The sequence below is a fragment of the Balaenoptera borealis genome (genome assembly GCF_965194805.1).
Source record: "Balaenoptera borealis genome assembly, chromosome: 11".
In the NCBI taxonomy this organism is placed as follows: domain Eukaryota; kingdom Metazoa; phylum Chordata; class Mammalia; order Artiodactyla; family Balaenopteridae; genus Balaenoptera; species Balaenoptera borealis.
In genome coordinates this window covers 57,998,980-58,018,727 of record NC_138868.1, presented here as the reverse complement: position 1 = coordinate 58,018,727, position 19,748 = coordinate 57,998,980, and the positions used below count along the sequence as shown (strand labels likewise).

The 19,748-nt window shown below is 45.1% G+C and overlaps 1 protein-coding gene across 1 annotated transcript in view; it reads left to right on the top strand.

The window, feature by feature from the left end:
* The window catches only part of TENM4 (teneurin transmembrane protein 4), a 756,454-nt gene that overhangs the window by 81,601 nt on the left and 655,105 nt on the right, over positions 1–19,748 (top strand). Inside the window, exon 3 of the mRNA XM_082343256.1 lies at positions 9,586–9,746. The gene's annotated coding sequence lies outside the window, so the exon portion shown is untranslated. The remainder of the gene's footprint in view (positions 1–9,585; positions 9,747–19,748) is intronic.

Sequence of the window (19,748 nt, the reverse complement as noted above, 5' to 3'; positions counted from 1 at the left end):
TGGCGCGCTGAGGCAGGGGGACCCCTGATTTGAAGTGTTTTCCGATTTCTGTCGTGCAAGTGTTCCCACCATGGCTGATTTCCTGCTACCAACACGGTGGGACTGGACATGGAGTTGGGAAGAGATGCATGTGTGGCTCTCTCGAGCTGGGCGAGCTCACTCCAGCTCACCACTGCCTCCAACTCACCGTCCACTCCACTGTGCTGTGGTCACCTTTCACAGTGGACTCCCTGTCTAGAGCCCATCAGTGGCTTCCCGCTGACCTCAAAATAGAGTTCAGAGTCCTCAGCACGTTTTTACCCAACCCCTGCAGCCTCACCAGCCTTATCCCCACCATAGGCTCCCCCGCTGCAACCCGCACTGGGCATCCTCAGGTTCTTCCAATGTACTCTGCTTCTCCAGTGTCACTTCCTCCGTGGACCGTCCCAAACCCTCCCAAGATCTGGCTGAGCTGCCGTGTTCATCTGCTTTCTTGACTTCTCCTATGTCTCTCTGCACTTGTCACTGACCCAGTAATTGGTTGTTAATACCTGTCTCTCCACTGGAATATAAACTCCAAAGGGTAGTAGCCGTGCTGTTCATCTTTGTGTTCATCTTTGTGTCCTAGGCCCCTGGCCCAGAGCTTGGCCAAATGAGGTTCTGGAGCAGACAATGGAATTTAGGGAGCATGGTTAGAAGGGGGCAGAGGTCAGCCTCATATGGGTATTTGACTTCTGTCTGTGACAGGATGTTTTTGTTTTTTAACTGTTCAGAATATATTTTATTAGGAGACCACCTGGGGTTGGTTTTCAAACTGTCCACAGGGAAGAAGTAAGACAGTCACAACTTTCAACCACACCTTCTGAACAAAATCTTCTTTAGGACAAAGAACCTGTCTTGAAGCACACTTGGCCTATTACACATCCAGTATCTAACCAATATAACATTTTTTAACCACTTTATTGAGATATGATTGACATACAAAAAGCTGTAGGTAATTAATATATACAACTTGATGTGTTTGGAGATAAGTATAGACTCGTGAAACCATCATCGTTATCAGTGCCATCAACTGATCCATCAGCCCTGGAAGTTTCCTCCCATCTGGCAGGATTTAAATACCCAGGGTCCTGTTTGCTTTAAAATCTCATGACTTCAAAACCTTCCCGATAACAAAGAACCTGGAATCACTCATAATGTAATTGCTGCTGGGAGCTCTGAAGCTGGCTAACTCATTAGGGGGCAGTGGTGAGCCCGAGAAGGAGGGAGGGCCAATGGGCTGGCTTTTTACTTCATCAAAGAACATGCAGACACCTTATCCCAATCTTTGGGCAGAGAGTTGGCACAAGAGAAAGGTGCTTACCTACAGTCTAATGGGTATTTTGGGGCAGATATGATGCTTATCCGCCCAGCCTAAAGCCTCTTGATGCTGCAATTTTCAGTGCCAGGAGTTGAAAAACAATTTGTTATTCATACTTCGCTACATCTTTGTAATTACATATGTTTTCCGGGAAGTCTGAATGGCAATCCCATATTTATCCCGCAATCAAAGCCATCGTGGATTATCAGCTAAATACCTCATTAGGAAGATTTTGAAACATGTCTCCCAAAGGTTGTTGTTTTACTTTTAAGAATAACTAAATTTTAAAGAAAAAGCAATGTATCTGTTGTATTGTACATGTCTCCAGCTGAGTGGTTTTAACTATTCCTATTATATCCGCTTGAGAAGAGAGGATTTATAAGGTGGTAAATTATACAGACTGATTTTTAAAGCAGATATTGGATAATATATAGAAGAGAGGCCCACTGGCCTGAGAGGCAGACTGGCCTGGGGTAAAACCTTCACTCTGGAGTTTACAGCTGTGTGACTGGGTTTCCGTGTGATCTGAGCCTCGGCTTCCTTATCTGTAAAACTGGGATTCTAATACCTTGAGGAGTGGTTGCTGGATTAAATGAGATAGTACAGTGCCTGGCAAGTGACAGATGTTTAAGTGCTCATTATTTTTGTTGTCACTGTTAATATGATCATGTAGTAATTCATTGCCCACCAGTAAATTTCCCTCATTCATATTTTTAAGATATCTTTTCCACACCTGTGAGGATTTTAGTTAGATACATACGACTCTTGACATCACTCTTGATGGAGATAACTAGAAAAAAAAAGTTTCAGACACGGGCAGGGAATAAATAAGATCGATGAGGCAGCAAGAGGAGAAAGATGGAGGGAGGAACTCTGCCCCATACCTCCAATGTCTTATCATCTGTGTGGGACCGATAGAGGAGCTGAATGTAAGGAAGGTGACCAGGTTCTTATGTGCCCAGTCAAGTACGTATGATCCATGGGTTCAAGGACCACGTCTGTCCCATTCAATGCTTTATCCCCACTGTCCAGCAAGTGTAACATCTGGCCCATGTAGATGTGCATCATGTGTGCGTTTAGCGAATAGTTTCCAGGACCAAAGTTAAGATTACATAGTAGCCTTCTGTTTTGTGGACAGTGTTTGAAAAACACCCCCTCAGCCAAGTCATGTAGGTAAAATAAGGGTCCCCCAGAGGATTTTTCAATCTCAATCAGTGAAGTGACCTTTCATCTCTGGGAACGCAATGGAATTCGGACAGTGGGAGCCAGCGGCTCCAGGTGAAAACTTCAAATTCGTTAAGATGAAGGACCAGATATGGAAAAAACTCCTTTGACTTATGTACTACTTTCAACTAAGCAAACAAAGTCACAGGCGTCTCACTGTCTGATCTCATCCTCATACCTGCTCTGGGAGATAAGGGTTTGAGCCCCGTTTTTCAGATGAAGAAATGTGAATTTCAGGGATAATTCAGAGACAACTGAGTTTCAGAGACAAACTGTCCCAAAGCCACACAGCTAGGAAGTGTCAGAGCCCCATGTCAAACTCAGGTCCGTCAAATTCCAAAATGCAAGTTCCAAAATCCACAGTCATTACATCATAAGTTGCCTTCTGACAAAGAGTTACATTTGCCAAATTCACATTTTTTACCTTCAGGTTGGGGACAGAAAGCTTCACATCAGGATGAGTGCCAAACTCAAATATTGGAAAGGACCAGGCAGATGGGGCAGTTGGGCTGGGTCGGGACTATGGCAGTGGAGAATCCATGGTGGCCCTTCTAAAGGGGGCAGCTGCCATTCAACTCCAGCTCATTGTGGCAAAAAGGGAATGCAGATATTCTGTCATCACACCTTTTATTGTTCCAAGAGAGACTGGAAATCCAGATTTTTACGTGAAATGTTAGGATTTTAATTTATTGTCGATTAACTAAATTTAAAGAAAAAAAACAACAACAACTTTGCAGGCCAATAAAACTGGCAGGGCTGCATTCCAAGAGGCAATGTGCTGAATCCAGCAGCATTGACCTTGCTCACATTTTAGAACACTGCCCTGGGAATGTTGTTTAACAAGACAATGGGCCACACAAAGAAATCAGTCTAATAGTAATGGCTAAAGCTTGTTGACTGTTGAGGATGTGCTGGCACTTTACCTCTGTTATTTTATTGAATATCCCAGCACTCCAGTGGGCTATTATTATCCTTCTCTTTCTGGCGAGAGAGAAGGATTGGAGATGCTGAGACTTACCTAGGGTCACAGAGTTATGAAATAGCAGGGCAGGGCTTGAACCCCGATCTGCCTTGCTTCTAAATTTGTGCTTTTTACTCTTTGCACTGTGCTGTCTCCCACAGACTCCAGAAATATGGAAAAGCTGCCCCAGACATTTCTTTGTTTGGTGTCCATTGTTTCCCGGGATTGGGTGTCCGACAGTGTGGGAACTTGTTCTGGAAATGAACACCTTGCCTAGAAAAGCATCAGTCTTCCAAGTAAAGTGCTTTGTGCATCGTAAAACCTTCAGTTTTGCTCCATTATAGTTTGGGTCCACGAGGGATAGATTGCAGTTCATGTCTTCCTGCTGATTAGAGCATCCTATTTACGTGTATATGGTACCAATTAGAAGGTGCGCTTTGCAGAATTAGCTCCCTGATGAACAGGTATTATTTCCCCCTCTGCTGACATGCAGCAGCTGTCTGTACTCGTGTCCAAGCCTCTGCACAAAAAACTGGGATGCCGGAGAAAACAGTGCAAAACTCAGCAGTTACGTGTCTTGTCTTCAAGTTCAAAGCTGTGTGAGACCAGGCCCTACTGATTGTGTCCCCTTTGCTACTGCTTAGGTGAACCTGGATAAGCCATATAATCAGTCTGGGTTTCAGTTTCTTTATCTGTGAAATGGGAGTGATCCTTCTTCCTAACAGGATGCAGGGATCTGGTCCAGAAAATCTCTTGAGATACATCTGTTTTTGCCCCAACTTCGATGATTCTTTAAGTCTCTGAATACGTGCTAAGTATTGAGGAACTCAGGGCCTAGTTTTAAGACTTGGCTTATAAGTAAGCATCTGCCCAGTGTGTATGGTACAGGTTTTACTTTTGTATGTGGCTGGCTAGTGGTCCTGACACTGCTTATTGAAGAGTGTGTCCTTTCCCCCACATTCATTGAATTGCCCCTTCCAGCGTATATCATATCCCACATATGCAAGGCCTCTGATCCTCTCCTATTGACCTATTTGTTTATCTCCTCATCTATACCACACTTTTGAAGGAGCATAGCTTGATATCTGGAGGAGCAACTGCCCCTTCTTTATTCTTATTTTACAAAGTAGTCCATATATTTCTCTGCAGGAAATAGATGGCACATTCAAACAGGGTGACTGAAGAGGGTTTAATAAATGGTCTATTTATAGAGGTGTGGGCAAGGACAGGGCCCCCGGTAGGTGATGGTGAAGTTCCCGGCAGATGGCAACAGTGGGGAGCTGTTATCACCCTGGGCCTAGAGGGGGAGGGGAGGGCACAAGGGCTGGAACCGAGAGAAAATAGCTCCGTGGATGGGGATGTATGGAAGGGTTTGAAGAGATGATAGCATTGTTTGGATTCAGACTTAAAAGATTTCACTCTGACATTGTTGTGGGGATGGGAACTAGCCCAGCAGAGGCTGAGTCAAGCAGAGGCTTGAGGCTTGGTGAAAATGAGCACTCTAAACTCCTAAATCTGATACAAGTGACACTTTACTGCAGTAAACACAAAGGATCCTTCTACAGCTGAAGACACCAGGTGAGTCTGAGAGTTGATCGTTGAGTTCAGCTTCTCAGGCTTCCCCAAATTCCTCAACAGTGGTGGCACTGATATTATGCATCTCAGATCTTAGGCCTGCACCCACGTGACTCCAAAAGTCTAACGTTATTGCCTTCAACATCATCTGGATCTGACACCTAGGTTCTGCCACCTATGCCCTCAGTGCCATCTTGCCACATTGTCGCAGTTGCCTGATAATTGCTAGGCATCATGCGTGTACCATCTCATGCAGCTCTGTATGTAATGTGACCAGGCTGTGGTGTGCCCAGTAGTTTGGTCTGCTACTGGGCAGGGCAGGCCTGGCGAATGCTACCACTCAACAGGGGTGGTTTCCACCTTTCAGCAAAGTGAGGCTTACAGGAGGAAGAGGTCACTTGGGGACAGGTTTTAGTTCATTTCGGGACACAATGGAGTTGGGATTCCTATAATACATTGTGCAATGTAGGTGTGAGGTTTAGATTTAAGAAATTCCCCTTCTCACTTTAAGATATCTCATAAATAATGAAAAGGTCTCATTGCTAGCCCATTCATTCATAAAAATTACCCTTAAATAAAGTCTTAAGAGAATTGGGTCTTGAGATGGCTAAGTATCTGACAGTTCATTTAGCCACTCAAATCCCGAACAGAGATATTTAACTTGATCGTTGGAATTGGAATTTGCTTCTGTAGTTGGTTTTGCACAGTCCTGCGTGCTCTTTGGTAGTTCCATTGGATACAAACCTGGCCAAAGACAAATTCCTACTGCAGCTGCAAAGGGAGAGGTTCTTTGTGTGGGCAGAATCAACATGCTGCTCTGAAGTGGGGAAAAATGCCAATCTGCTTTTACACTTCATATGTAGATTCTTTCTTTCTGACCTATGACATCAGTTATTGCAATTTTAGGGGAAACATTTTAAAACTTACAATTTGTACCAGGATTTTGTGAGATCACTTTAACCAGGCATTCACTGTATGCCCAGCCCAGTATGAAGAACTGGGACTCAGGAATGGCAAGATGTAACTTCTGCCTTCCTGGAGTCAACAGAGATGTCAGACACAGAAATGAACGGTAATATGGCAGAATAAAAACCATCATCAAACAGTGCAGAGTACTGTGGGGACCCACTGAGGTAGAGGCTGTGGTTCTGTAATGAAGAACTTGAATACAGGAGGAATGTTTTTGTGTTTGGAGAAACTTCACAATGATAGTGTCTATCTAAATGAGGAGGTAGAGGAAGATTAAAAATATTTTTTTTTATGTCTTTTCTGTCTAGGTACCTACTTTCCTTTTCTCCACCTCCACCCCCCCAACCCCCAGGACCTCAGCACTTTCCAGCAGACTTGTCCCATTTACTTTTATATGATAATTTTTGTTTTTGTTTTGATTTGCTTTTATTATAGAAAATTTCAAACTTATACAAAACTGAAAGCTCCCGTAATAACCCCCATGTACTCACCACCCAGTGTCAACAATTATCAATACCTGGCCATTGGATTGCATTGAGTCAAAATCCCAGACATCATATTATTTCATCTGTAAATACTTCAGTTGCATATCTCTAGAAAATTAAGATTTCCTCACCTTAAAGAAAACCCTAAAACGTTGATCATCGGTAGCTTATTGCCAATAAATCCTTAATAACATCAGCTATCCAGTCAATATGCCAGGTTCCATGATTGTCTTGTAAAGTTTCACAACCAGTTATTTTTTATAATACATTTATTTATTTTTTTTTTTATTTATTTTTTTATTTTTTATAAATTTATTTCTTTATTTATTTTTATTTTTGGCTGTGTTGGGTCTTCGTCTCTGTGCGAGGGCTTTCTCTAGTTGCGGCAAGTGGGGGCCACTCTTCATCGCGGTGCGCGGGCCTCTCACTATCGCGGCCTCTCCTGTTGCGGAGCACAGGCTCCAGACGCGCAGGCTCAGTAGTTGTGGCTCACAGGCTTAGTTGCTCCACGGCATGTGGGATCCTCCCAGACCAGGGCTCGAACCCATGTCCCCTGCATTGGCAGGCAGACTCCCAACCACTGCACCACCAGGGAAGCCCCATTTATTTTGTCAAGAAAGAAGAAATGTCTTTTTATTATTTAAAAAAGTGGCTTGTGAAAATGCATAAATATACAATGAAAGATAAAGTTTTTTTTTTCACTTTTACTATATTACCATCAGTATCTGGCACAATGTCTGACCCATAGTATTTATTGAATGAAAGGAGGGAAGGAGGGATATAGGAAGTTGGTAAGTTAGGACAGAAAGTAGGGAGGAAGGAAGGAAATAAAGGGGAGGGAAGGAAAGGAAAGGAAAGGAGGAAGGAAGACAATTCCTAGCCTCACTGCCCACATCAATTTTTGAATGCAACGTCTTACAAATGCATAATTTGGTACTCTTGTGATCATACTGCGTGGATGTATCCTACTTTTTACATGTGGTGACCTAAACGTTTTTCACTGGGCCCATGAGTGATTGACGTATATCCCATCCTGGGAGTCCCTAGGCCTGACAGTAGTCTCTTCTGTATCTGGCAAGAGCTCCCTGGGGAGAGACCTTCACCTCAGAGGCTGCCCAGGCCTCTGAGCAATGTGGTTGAATGTTGGCATTCACACAGCTGGCACTGTGCTAAAGTTCATTTTAAAAATATCATTTAATTCCGGAAATTGTCAACCCCATGTTGCAGGGGGGCAGTTTGCTAAGTGAATGAAGAGCTAATAATTCTAAGGCATTTTGGAGGATTCTTCATCTAGCAGGACTGCTGTGATTATAGCCCTGATTCTACCAGAGCCCAGAAGCCTTTAGGACGGGAGTGCTGTAAAGGAGTGATCTGGTAGCCTCAGATCATGGCAAATCAGGCTCTGGGCATGGTAATTACTGTGTTAACATCAACGGGGAAACATTTCCATTCCATTTAGTCTACTTCCATCTCTCAGTTAACCTAATGCACAGTGGTACAGGAGCTATTTTGATGTTCCAGGAATCGAATGTTTGTTCTTGTGGTATGTCTTACAGTGCTTATTTACCTATAAACACACACCACTCTTGGACACATTAAACTCCGGTAATTGTTGGTAGGAGTGGGCGAGATAATTTCGGGGTTATCAACCCCAGGCATAAATTTGACCCCAAAAATGTCATCAGTTACACTCATTTCCTCCCTTTTTTTCTTTTGGGAGGATGGGAGAACTTGGTGTAAAGTGATTGTTTCTAGAATGATTTCATACCTGCTGTACTATGGACAGCATTTTGTGATTATGCTGTATCAGTAGTCACTTGGCTGTTTAAAATGTCCCCCTTATACATGCTACAGGAACTGCCAAGACAGTGGGTTACCGTCAGGGTGGTCAAGAACAAGAGTGATCGAGTCAACTAGACAAAAATACGTCTGCAAGATCCTGGGTCCTCATATTACTGAACGCAAGTCCATGTGCCCGACACACAGTGAGGCCAAACAAGACCAATACATCGGAGTTTGGAGCAGAGAAAGGTTTATTGCAGGGCCGTGCAAGGAGACGGGTGGCTCATGCCTTAAAAACCCTGAACTCCCCGAAAGCTTTCAGCAAAGCCCTTTTATGGGAAAGGTGAGGGAGGGGATGAGGTTAGTTGTTGCCAACTTCTTGGTGTCAGATCCTTTGTTCTTGAAGTCAGGTCATGGTCAGGTCATGATGTTCCTGTAAACCTCCACCAAAACAAATGTTATTCTCTGTTCTGAGAAGAAAGGGCAAGGTCCCAAGGCTCAACTTTCGCCCTCCGAGGTCCAGGCCCTGGCTAAGAGGAAGGGGTCCCTGCACCGCCCGATACCCTGCCCGGGAGCGTTAGTCCAGCACCCAGTCCGGGTCCTCTCGCCACTGCCGAGGCCCAGCTGAGGAGGCAGATCTCAGGTGGCAGTGCCCTCAGGGTCAGGTCCCCAGACCCCGCCCAGCTGTCATCACTGAGGGAGCCAGGCGCCCAGGACCCAGCCGGCCCACAGGCTCCTCAGACCACCAGGCTGGTCCCGCAGACTGTGAGCCAAGGAGCCGCTGCTACCGTTAGGTCGTAGAGATGGGGATCGGGGAGAGGTTTGCTGCTGCTTCAAGGCCTGGGCCTGGCCAGTGGAGGCCGTGGCGAGGGCTCCGGGGCTCTGCAGGACACAGCCCCTAGCCTGTCCCCCGGGGCCCCCAGTTCACTCGCCAGCCTGAGCCTGGAGGGCCTGGCGGACACCGGGGAGAAGGCCACGATCCGCCCTCTCACAGCACTCTCTGCAGCGAGGACCACTGGGAGATGGGCCCTTGGTGGAGCGGGACTTGTGCTAACGGTCTCGCGCTAACGGTCTCGCGCTGCTGCCCCGTTACACTCATAGCTGGGTTGAGCTGGGACACTAAGTGGAGTGGAGGAAAACTCCAGGTGATATTTAAGATGGCCTCAACCTATGCCCTGGGGACTGGTTGGGGATTGCCTCCCCCACCCCCTGGCAGGCTGTGTGCCTCACCTGTGCATCTTTACCAACAGGGCCATCTCTGAAGTCAGGCTGATGTCAGAGCTGGCCATGAAAGTGGCCTCAGAACAGAGGGAGAAATATCCTGAGCCAAATCTGCAATACATGCATCTTTGGAGACACTTAAGAGAGCGTGTAGCATTCGAGGGCATGCCATTTCTTTGGAAACTTCTAGGTTAAGAGACTATAGCCCTCAACCAAGGCCTATGTGAGTTACTGCCTTGTTTAGTGGGACCTTTTTAAGAGGGCTACCCGTGGTCACTTGCTGAAACTTCTCCCACCATGTGTAACCAGCACCTCATCTACTCTGTCTTCTGGCCTGCTGGGGTGTGGTGGGGAGGAGAGAGAGAGGAGAGGAGAGGAGAGGAGAGGAGAGGAGAGGAGAGGAGAGGAGAGTCCGGTCCCTGCCTGGGACCCAGGGCAGCTTTGTCTGTAAAATGAGGATAATGCCTGACTCCTAGTGGCTTTGCGATGTCACAGAAGAAGTCTCTCTTCCTGGGATACAGTAATAGGATCAAAAAAAAGAGATAGCTCTCATTATATTATCATATCCATTATGAGTATATAGTATGGAAATGGTTGCCGAGAGCAAGCACCAGATCATGAAACAAAAGACCAAAGGGGGAAAAAAAGGTATTGTTCTATTAGATACAAAAATGAGTTATACAGCAGCAACTAACACAACAGTGTAAAGCAATTACACTCCAAAAAAGATGTTAAAAAAAAAAAAAAGAATAGGAATGGTTCTGCAGATTAGCTCCTGACCCAATACAATAACACTTCCGTCATTGAGGACCAACAGTAGTGATGCTGGTAGCGGCCTTGATTCATTTGTGATCACCACTTCACTGTTTACAGAGCCCTTTCATATCTGTTATCTTCCTTGATCCCCCTAATGACCCCACTACACAGATATTACGGGCTTATTATTTCCATCTGATAGAGGAGAAAACTAAAGCTCAGCGGGCTTATGTGGCTTATCTCGGGTCAGATAGTGAGAAGAGTCATACTGGGAGCCTGAGCAGCCCCAGAAGTGGTCCTTCTCTTCCAGCGTGCTGTCATGCAGTCCAGTGTTGTAGTGGTGGTGACAGTGGCAACAGTGGTAACCACCATGCTTTTACTGCGGACTCTGCACCAGACACTTGGACACTTATTTCACATGCATTTGCTTGTTTGGTCCGTACAGCAACCCCAGGGGTAGGTACAAGTATTACCCCTCTTAGTAGTTGAAGAGCTTGAGGATGGAGAAGGTTGTCATGTCACTTGCCTAAGGTGACCCAACTAGTTAGGGGGACTTGAATCCCAGCCTCCAGAGCTCCCTTATTACTGCTACCCATGCTCTTGCAGAAGAAGTTTAAATACAGGAGGGAGAGTTCTCTTTCCTCTCCTTGGATCCGTGTCTAGATGTAAGGCTGACAGGCACCACACCTTGCACTTGTCTTGCCCAGATGCCCCTGACCACTGATGAGACCCACCACCAGGGAACACCCCTTGTGGGTGCCCATGGGGGCCTCCAAAGCTAGCTGTAGATCTAAGGGATATGAGAGGTTCTGTCACACTTGGGCCCGTCAGACCTCCAAGGGTAGAAAATGCTTTTTTATTTTTTCCCTGCAAGTTTTTGACTCTGGCTGCTAAAAGGAGCAGAGTAATTTTCATTTCTCATCTTGACAGACACTCAGTTGTGTAAATGTGTTCTGCTGCGGCCCCGTGATTTATCACTCTTGTCTCAGAGAATTCAGGTTTGAGCCAAAGCTCTGATTTATAGCCAGCGAGCCCTGTGACTTTGGCTAAGGCACTTACTGTTCTAGGACTTGGTTTTTCTTCTCTGTAAAATGGGAGGATATGACATGTATCTCACCTTCCTTATATGATTGGTTTTTACACTTTTAGGACATTTTTTATTTTCTGTGTGCTTTACTTTTTTATTTTTAAATCTCATTTATATTATTTTACATTTATGCTATAAATTACTTTTAACTGCTTTATTGAGATATCATTGGCATAAAAATTGTATATATTTAAGGTATACAACTTGATGCTTTGGTATACACATACATTGTGAAATGATCACTACATCAAGCTAATTAACAGATCCACCACCTCTCTATGGTTACCATTGTGTGTGTGTGTGTGTGTGTGTGTGTGTGTGTGTGTGGTGAGAAGAGTTAAGATCTATCCTCTTAACAAATTACAAGTATACAACACAGTATTATTAAATATCATCACCTCATGTGATTTTTGTGAGGATCAAATAAAATCATATACATGGAAATTCTTTGTAACTCACCAATACTCTACACACATAGAATATTATTTTCTTCTTGTCAGATTATTTTTAGAACAGACTTAAACCTTTTGGACTTCAGATTCTTTTTGCTTTGCTTTTTGTGTTTCTGTGCATTTCATGTTGAGATTATCATGTATCCTCGAGACAGAATGAGATCAGAAAAGGGACAGATTTTGTCCTGGTTTTCTCCTCTGAAGCTCCTGTAAATCAGGGCCCTTTCATACACAGAAACACAAGTATTTGGAGGCAGGCCACTGTGTCACCACTAATTCTTCTTCTTCTAAGTAAAATACCACTGGCGTCTTCAAACACTCAGATTAATGGCATAAGCTTTGAAGCGCACAGAGCTGGGCTTGCTTTCCTTGGCTTTATGTGACTTTGACTTCACTGAGCCTCAGCATTCTCCTTGTTACGTGGCACAGAGTTCTTCCAAGAATCAGAGACGAAATAATATGAACTTGCCACAGAGCGCCACTCACTAAGCGGGGGCTTCCCTCACCTTCCTTCGAGAGTCCCTGGGATGCATTTATCACGGTGCAGTTTGTCAACCAGCCCTGCCTCCCCTGCACTTCTGTGTCTCCTGGAAGCAACATCTGCTAAAATGACGCTGGTAACACAAAGGTGCTATTTGATGAACGCTTCCTGTGTGACAAGCAGGATAAAGTGCTTTTACGTAACGTTTAAAAAAAACTTAATTCTCAGCCTGGGAGATCGTTATTATAAGCCCATTTTATCAGTGGAAAAACCGAGGTCACAGAAAACAACACGCCCTGGATTTAGCCTCTGTGAACACAAAGCGTGAACCCATGTTGTATCCTGGGGGTCAGCAAGCTTCTTCTGTAAAGACCTTGATGGCAAATGTTTTAGGTTTTGCAGGTCACACAGTTTCTGTCACAACTGCTGGACTCTGCCTTGTAGAGGAAAACAGCTGTAGAGGATGTGTAAACAAATGGGTGTGGCTGTGTGCCAATAAAACTTTATTCGCAAAAGCCCATGGGCCGGAGTTTGGCAACCCCTGGTGTAAGCCACTGCACTACACTGTCCTCTCATTTCCCCCTCTTTTTCCTTCTTTTATTTTAATTGCACATCTCTGGCTGGTGGATCATGCGTATTTCCTTCGTAGCTTTTCTTGGCGGTAGGTACATAACCTATAAGCTATTTTTACAGTGTTTCAGATTTACCTGATTGATAATAAGTGTTTTTCATGTACCAGGTGATATGTCAGACTCATTTATAAACCATGATGCATTAGAGATCGTCACAGCTCCAGGATGGCGTGTTTATGGAGTGACAGATGAGGCTTAGGAAGTCTAAGCAATTCACAGTGTCTGATGTGTCAGGTTAAAGGCGAAGATTATTTTTTCCCTGATAACCACATTAAGAGCCAGTCCAGAAATGAGATTGCTTAGGTCAGAAAACCTTCCTGGGCTTGATCGTCCGAGTGAAGATGCTCCCTCTCTACGAATCATCACCAGGAGTTTTCCCTGTACGATCGGTTTTATCAGATGGGTTTGAAGAGAAGGAAAATCCCCAAAGAAAACAAGTTTAAACTACAGATGGTCCACTTAATGGTGGTTCAGCTTAGGATGGTTCGACTTTATGATGGTGCGAAAGTGATACATAATTCAGTATACTTTGCATTTTGGATTTTGATCCTTTCCCGGGCGGGGGATGAGCCCTACGATGCCCTCTGGTGATGCTGGGCAAAGGCAGCCACAGCCCCCAGAGAGCCACGCGATCACGAGGATAAACAACCGATACACTTACAGCCTTCCTGTTTTTCACTTTCAGTACGGTATTCGACAAATTGCATGAGATAGTCCACCTTTTATTATAAAACAGGCTTTGTGTTAGATCGTTTTGCCCAACTGTAGGCTAATGTAAGTGTTCTGAGCACGTTTAAGGTAGGTGAGGCTAAGCTGTGATGTTTGGTAGGTTAGGTGTGTTAAATACATGTTCGACTTACATATTTTCAACTTACGATGGGTTTATTGGGACATAACCCCGTCGTAAGTCAAGAAAGATCTGTAAACTACACTCCATTGAAGCACAAGGTCATGAGATGTCAGAGATGATTTGGTCCAGGGAGGGAGACGCATGGTGTTCATGCTGTTTCCTCCCCCTCTTCTGCCTGCGGTGGGCATTGCTCCTCTGTGCCTCTGTGCTGGCTAATCCTTGTTTTCCTCTCCCATTCAGGTAAAAGTATTTAGGGCCCAAAGAGCTCCATGTCCTTTCCCCCTCACTAACCTCTAACTCAGAGACAGGTTTATCCCAGTATTCAGGACTGATCTTGTTCATCCATCACCATCCTGGTCAGAGGGGGTACCAAGTGGCCTGGGTCCCTCCATCATTTTTCTGTCCCCGCCTCATTCTCTGGTCCACCTCTCTTCCCTTGCCTTTTTGTTGTCTACTTCTTTAGTGAGAACTTGGGCCTGGTGCATAGTAAATGCTCAAAAACCTTAATTTGTTGTGAGTCTATTTTTATGTCTGTCTCCTACGGTTTGCCTCTCTCCCTCCCTCCCTCCCTCTCTTTATTCTTTCTTCCCTTCCTGCTTGTCTCTCTCCTTTTCTTTCCCTTGGAGTAAACTCACAGAGGCCAGACAGGGAGTCTGCTGTGGGACTGCACAGCAGGCTGGCGGAGAGAGCCAAGGCGGATTCCCCCCGCCCCCTCTGGCTGGTCCAGCCCTCTCTGCCTGGAATGCCCCCACCCCTGATCTTCCGTGGGGACTGTGCACATCCTTCTGTCAGCAACTCACACAAATCAATTAGCTGCAGGCAGTCACGCTCTGTGGCTTTTTCTGTTCCCACAGCCGTCACCCAGGCAGTGGTGTAAAGCGCCCCTTTAGAGAGAGGAGGCCTGTTGGATGCAGGTTGGGTGTGACTGAGGCAGAGGAGACGGGAGGGAGGAGGGCTCCCTCGGTTCTCTGGGAGCCCGGGGGGCTCTGTGGCCCTGGAGAGCTGTGGTCTCACCCCTGGTACACATGACTGCTGCTGATGGTGTCTGAGTTGGGAATTCAACTAAAACCAAATGCCTGTTGGCATTCGGGGTCACCACCCCCCTGCCCCCCGCCATATGCCTCTCCTTTCTGCCCCTCAGTGCTTTCTGTTCCTCCAAGCACGGCTCTTTCCAGCCTCCTGACTCATCCCGGCAGCAGCAGGGCTGGGAAAGAGGGTGAGAAATTGACATATTCTGGAGCTATTCAGGAGCAAGTCTCCCCAGAATTCAGTGCCAGCTGGATTATTTTTTATTAGGCATCTGCTCTGTGGCACATATTTTTCCTGGAATCTTTATTCGCATGATCTCATTTCATTTTATGAAGTAGGTAGTATTACCTTGATTTTACAGATGTAAAAACTGAGGTTTCATTTGGATTTGAGGAGTGGGGAAAAAAGAGGAACTAGAAGGTTTCACTTTATTCCCATGGCGCCAGCACAGGGTCGTCATCTTCTCAGCTCCAAGCAAGGCTTGTTGGACCTTTTTTTCCCCCTTAATGTCAAGCTTTATTAAAGTATAATTTACATATAATAAAGTACAATTGGATTAGTTCTGACAAATGCACAGAGTCTTAGAACCATCACCACAGTGTAGATAAAATATTTTCATCACTGGCTCCAAGCAAGGCTTGCTGAGCTGGGGAGGATCCTGCCATCAACAGAAAAAAAAGGGATATCGGAGGAGAAATAGGCTTGGTGTGGGGAAGGTGATTTGTCTAAATATTTATTTATTCAACAGATATTTATCAGCCAACTTCTCTGTGACTGACACTGTCCCATTGGGCTATTGGGATATGGACTAAGCAAATCAGACAGAAATCCCTGTCCTCATGGGGCTTGCATTCTAGTAAGGGGAGACAGACAGTAAGCAAAATAGATGAGTAAATGATACCATATAGGAGAAGGCGATAAATGACAGGGAGAAGAAGCTGGGAACAGGAACGTTGGAATGGGGATGGACCGGAGGCTGCAAATCAAAATAGAGATTTGGACAAAGACTCAGAGGAGGTAAGAGAGCAAGTCCTGTGAATACCTGTAGGAAGAACATTCCAGGCAGAATAGCAAGTACAGTTGACCCCTTGAACAACATGGGTTTGAACTGTGTGGGTCCACTTTTACATAGATCTTTTTCAGCAGTTAAGTATTAATACTACAGTATGATGTGGTCCGTGGTTGGTTGAATCTGCAGATACAGACGAACCTGGGACACAGGGGGCCAAACTATAAGTTACATGTGACTTAGCCTCAGCATTGTTCAAGGGTCAAGTGTATAACAGCCCTGAGGTGGGCCCACGCCCGGTGCATGGGAAGCAGAGCAAGGAGGTGAGCGTGACTGAGGGAAGGAAGCGAGGAGGAGAGTAGTAAGAGGGAAGTAAGGTCCTAGATGTGAGATGGGGGCAGATCACGTAGAGTCTTGGAGGCTAACATAAGGATTTAGCTTTTCCTCTGAATGATTTGGGCACCACTGGAGGGTTCTGAACAGAGGAGTGGCATGACTGATACAAGTTTTAACAGGATTGCTCTGGCTGCTGAGTGGAGAACATGCTGAAAGCGTGTGCTGATCACGGGCAAGGGGAGAAGCAGAAGTTAGGAGGCTGGTACGGTATTCCAGGCAAGGGGCCATGGCGTGGAGAAGGGGGCCAGCTGTAGAGGTGCCCGGGTGGTAGAGACTGTGCAGGTGATCCCTTGCAGTGAGCAACCTGGAGTCAGCATGTAATTCACATTTGTTGATTAAATTGAGGAAAATCCGGGAGACTGGAGAGCCTTTTCTTAGTGTGTGCTGGAGAGGCAGCCCCATTCTGAAGGGCCTGGAGTAGACATGTCCTTTCTAACGCAACTCACAGTTACGTGTGAACTTGTCTTACATTCCTCACTAGCCTGGAAGCTCCCTGGGTGCAGGGACCACGTCTGCTTCATCTCTTTAGCCCCAGTGCCCAGCAATAGTGGGTGGTGAGACTGGATGGGACACAAGTGCTTGATCTCCTTGCACACTGAGTTTACCTTGTCCCTGGATCTGGCTTCCTGGATCCAGACGTGAGTCTTTGCATTGTCACAGGACTGGATGGACAGAATATGAATTCTCCTGCCGGTCCACCATCTACCTGCTCTGTGAGTCTGGGCCATGTTTCTATATCTATAAAATGAGGGTCAGTCATTTATCCAGCAACGTGAATAATCCCTGCCCAGAATGTATCTCAGAGAAAGCTTTCCTGGCTACTCGAAACAATTCCCTCTCTCTTCCCTTCTCCAGCTTAATTTTTTTCATAACGTTTGCCAGTATTTCTGTATTGCATATTTATTTATTTACTTATATATTGTCTGTGTCTCCTGCTAGAGCAGAAACCCCATGAGGGCAGAGGGTTTTGTCTGCTCATTCACTGCTAAACCCCTGGCACCAAAAGAGTGCCTGGTACATGGAAGGGGCTAAATTTGTATTTATGAATAAATGAATGAATAGATGAATGAATGAATGATTGTAGAGGCTTAGCCCAACAATCTATGGAAACATGCTTTGCAAACCATAAAGGGCAAAACCAATGGAAGGTGTTGGGCTATTATTATAAATGTGCCTCACACTCTAGCATAGCCCTGATGCCGCCCACAACATTTTTCAAGGCAAACATGGATGAGAATTTTTTTTTTTTTTTCTATTTGGGTTTTCTTCAAAGAGAAGAATTCCAACAACCTAATTTAAGAGAATTTCCAGGTGCGGAATTCAGTGATGGATCCTCATCTCCTAGCAACCTCACACAGGAGCCACTCACCACGTGAGAGGTGACAGTTTCCACTGGATGTACCAAGTGGCAGGGATAAGCAGAAGGCTGAGATGGGTGGTGAGGAGGGAGGACGAGACTTTGCCGGGTGGTGGATGGGAACAGGCCTGGAGCTGGAGGGAGAGGCCCCAGCGTAGACTCTCCTCACTGTGTGGTCCTGGGCAAGCCATTCCTCTGAGCCTCATTTCCTCCATACCATGAGGGGGCTGACAAGACCCCTGCCAGCTCTATCATCCTATGATTTACATTTCCAGTCGGGCACAGAGAGGATAACTATCATTTAGTTATTTTTTTTAATCAAAAAAATTTTAATTCAAGTATAGTTGATTTACAATATTGTGTTAGTTTCAGGTGTACAACGTAGCGATTCAGTATTTTTGCAGATTATACTCTATTATAGGTTATTACAAGATAATGGGTTTAATTCCTTGCGCTACACAATGTATCTTTGTTGCTTATCAATTTTATATATAGTAGTTTGTATCCGTTAATCCCATACCCCTAATTTGTCCCTCGTCCCTTCCCTCTCCTCTTTGGTAAGCCCAAGTTTGTTTTTTGTATCTGAGTCTGTGTCTTTTTTGTGTATACATTCATTTGTATTGTCTTTTAGATTCCACATATAAGTGATATCATATGGTATTTGCCTTTCTCTGTCTGACTTATTTCACTAAGGCTAGTATTCTCTAGGACCATCCCTGTCGCTACAAATAGCAGAATTTCATTCCTTTTTTAATGACTGAGTAATATTCCACTATATGTATACACACACACACACACACACAAACACACACCCCCACATCTTCTCAATCCATTCATCTGTTGATGGACAGTTAGGTTGCTTCCATGTCTTGGCTGTTGTAAATAGTGCTGCTGTGGATGTTGAGGTGCATACATCTTTTCAAATCAGCGGTTTCTTTTTTTCTGGATATATGCCCAGGAATGGAATTGCTGGATCATGTGGTAATAACTACCATTTGTTGGGCAAGTCCTTAGGCTAAGCATTTTATATTATTTCATCTAATCCTCACTTCAACTCGTGGATAGGATTGCAATTATCCCCATTTTCCAGGTGAGGAAACTGAGGCATATAGAAGATAAGTAACTCAGGTCACTGTATTAGAGGCTGCCATAACAAAATACTTTATGGGTGGCTTAAACAACAGAAATTTATTTCTTACAGTCCTGGAGACTGGTCCAAGATCAAGGTGCCAGCTAATTTGGTTTTTGTTGAGGGTTCTCTTCCTGGCTTGCAAATAGCCACCTTCTTGCCATGTCCTCACATGGTGTTTCCTCTGTGCATGCGGATGGAGAGAGCTATCTTTCTCTCTCTTTATCTTCTTAGAAACCCTCTAATTCCATCTTGAGGGCCTCACCCTCATGACCTAATCTAACCCTAATTACCTCCCAAATACCATCTTCAGATATCATCACATTGGGGGTTAGGACTTCAACATAGGAATTTGGGGTGAGGGAACATAAACATTCAGTCCATAACAATCACAAAGCTAGCAAGTGATAGAACTTAACTGCAATCACTTGCTGCCCCCTCTTTGTGACTCTGAGGCATCTTGCATGATCCCTCTGCTTTGATACCAGATACCAATTAGGAGATTCTCCTGGGTTGGAGATTGGACGGGTCCTCGGGAGAGGGCTAGAGCTTGCAGTCAGAGGACAACCTCCATGAGCTCAGAGACCACGGGAATGTTGTTCACCACTACGTCCTTAGCATGCAGCCTTGTACCAGAACGTGGGAGAAACTCACTAAATAGTCACTATATAAATGAATAGCTCTGTTAAAGACTGATAACTATGGTTGAATATAAAAAGCTCAAAAAATGGTTTTGGGGACATCCCTGGCAGTTCAGTAGTTAGGACTCGGTGCTTCCACTGCAGGGGGCCTGGGTTCAGTCCCCAGTCGGGGAACTAATATTCTGCAAGCCGCGCGGCGCAGCCAAAGAAAAAAATGGATTTGTTCATGTACCCTGCGAAGATGGGGCCCCTTGAGGTCTCATCAAGGGAAGTGAGGAGAAGGGCAATAAACATCCGATATATGCCACAACCTCCCAGCTTCTTTTCACACATTTTACCTCATTCAAACGTCACACCAACCTTGAGATAAGTT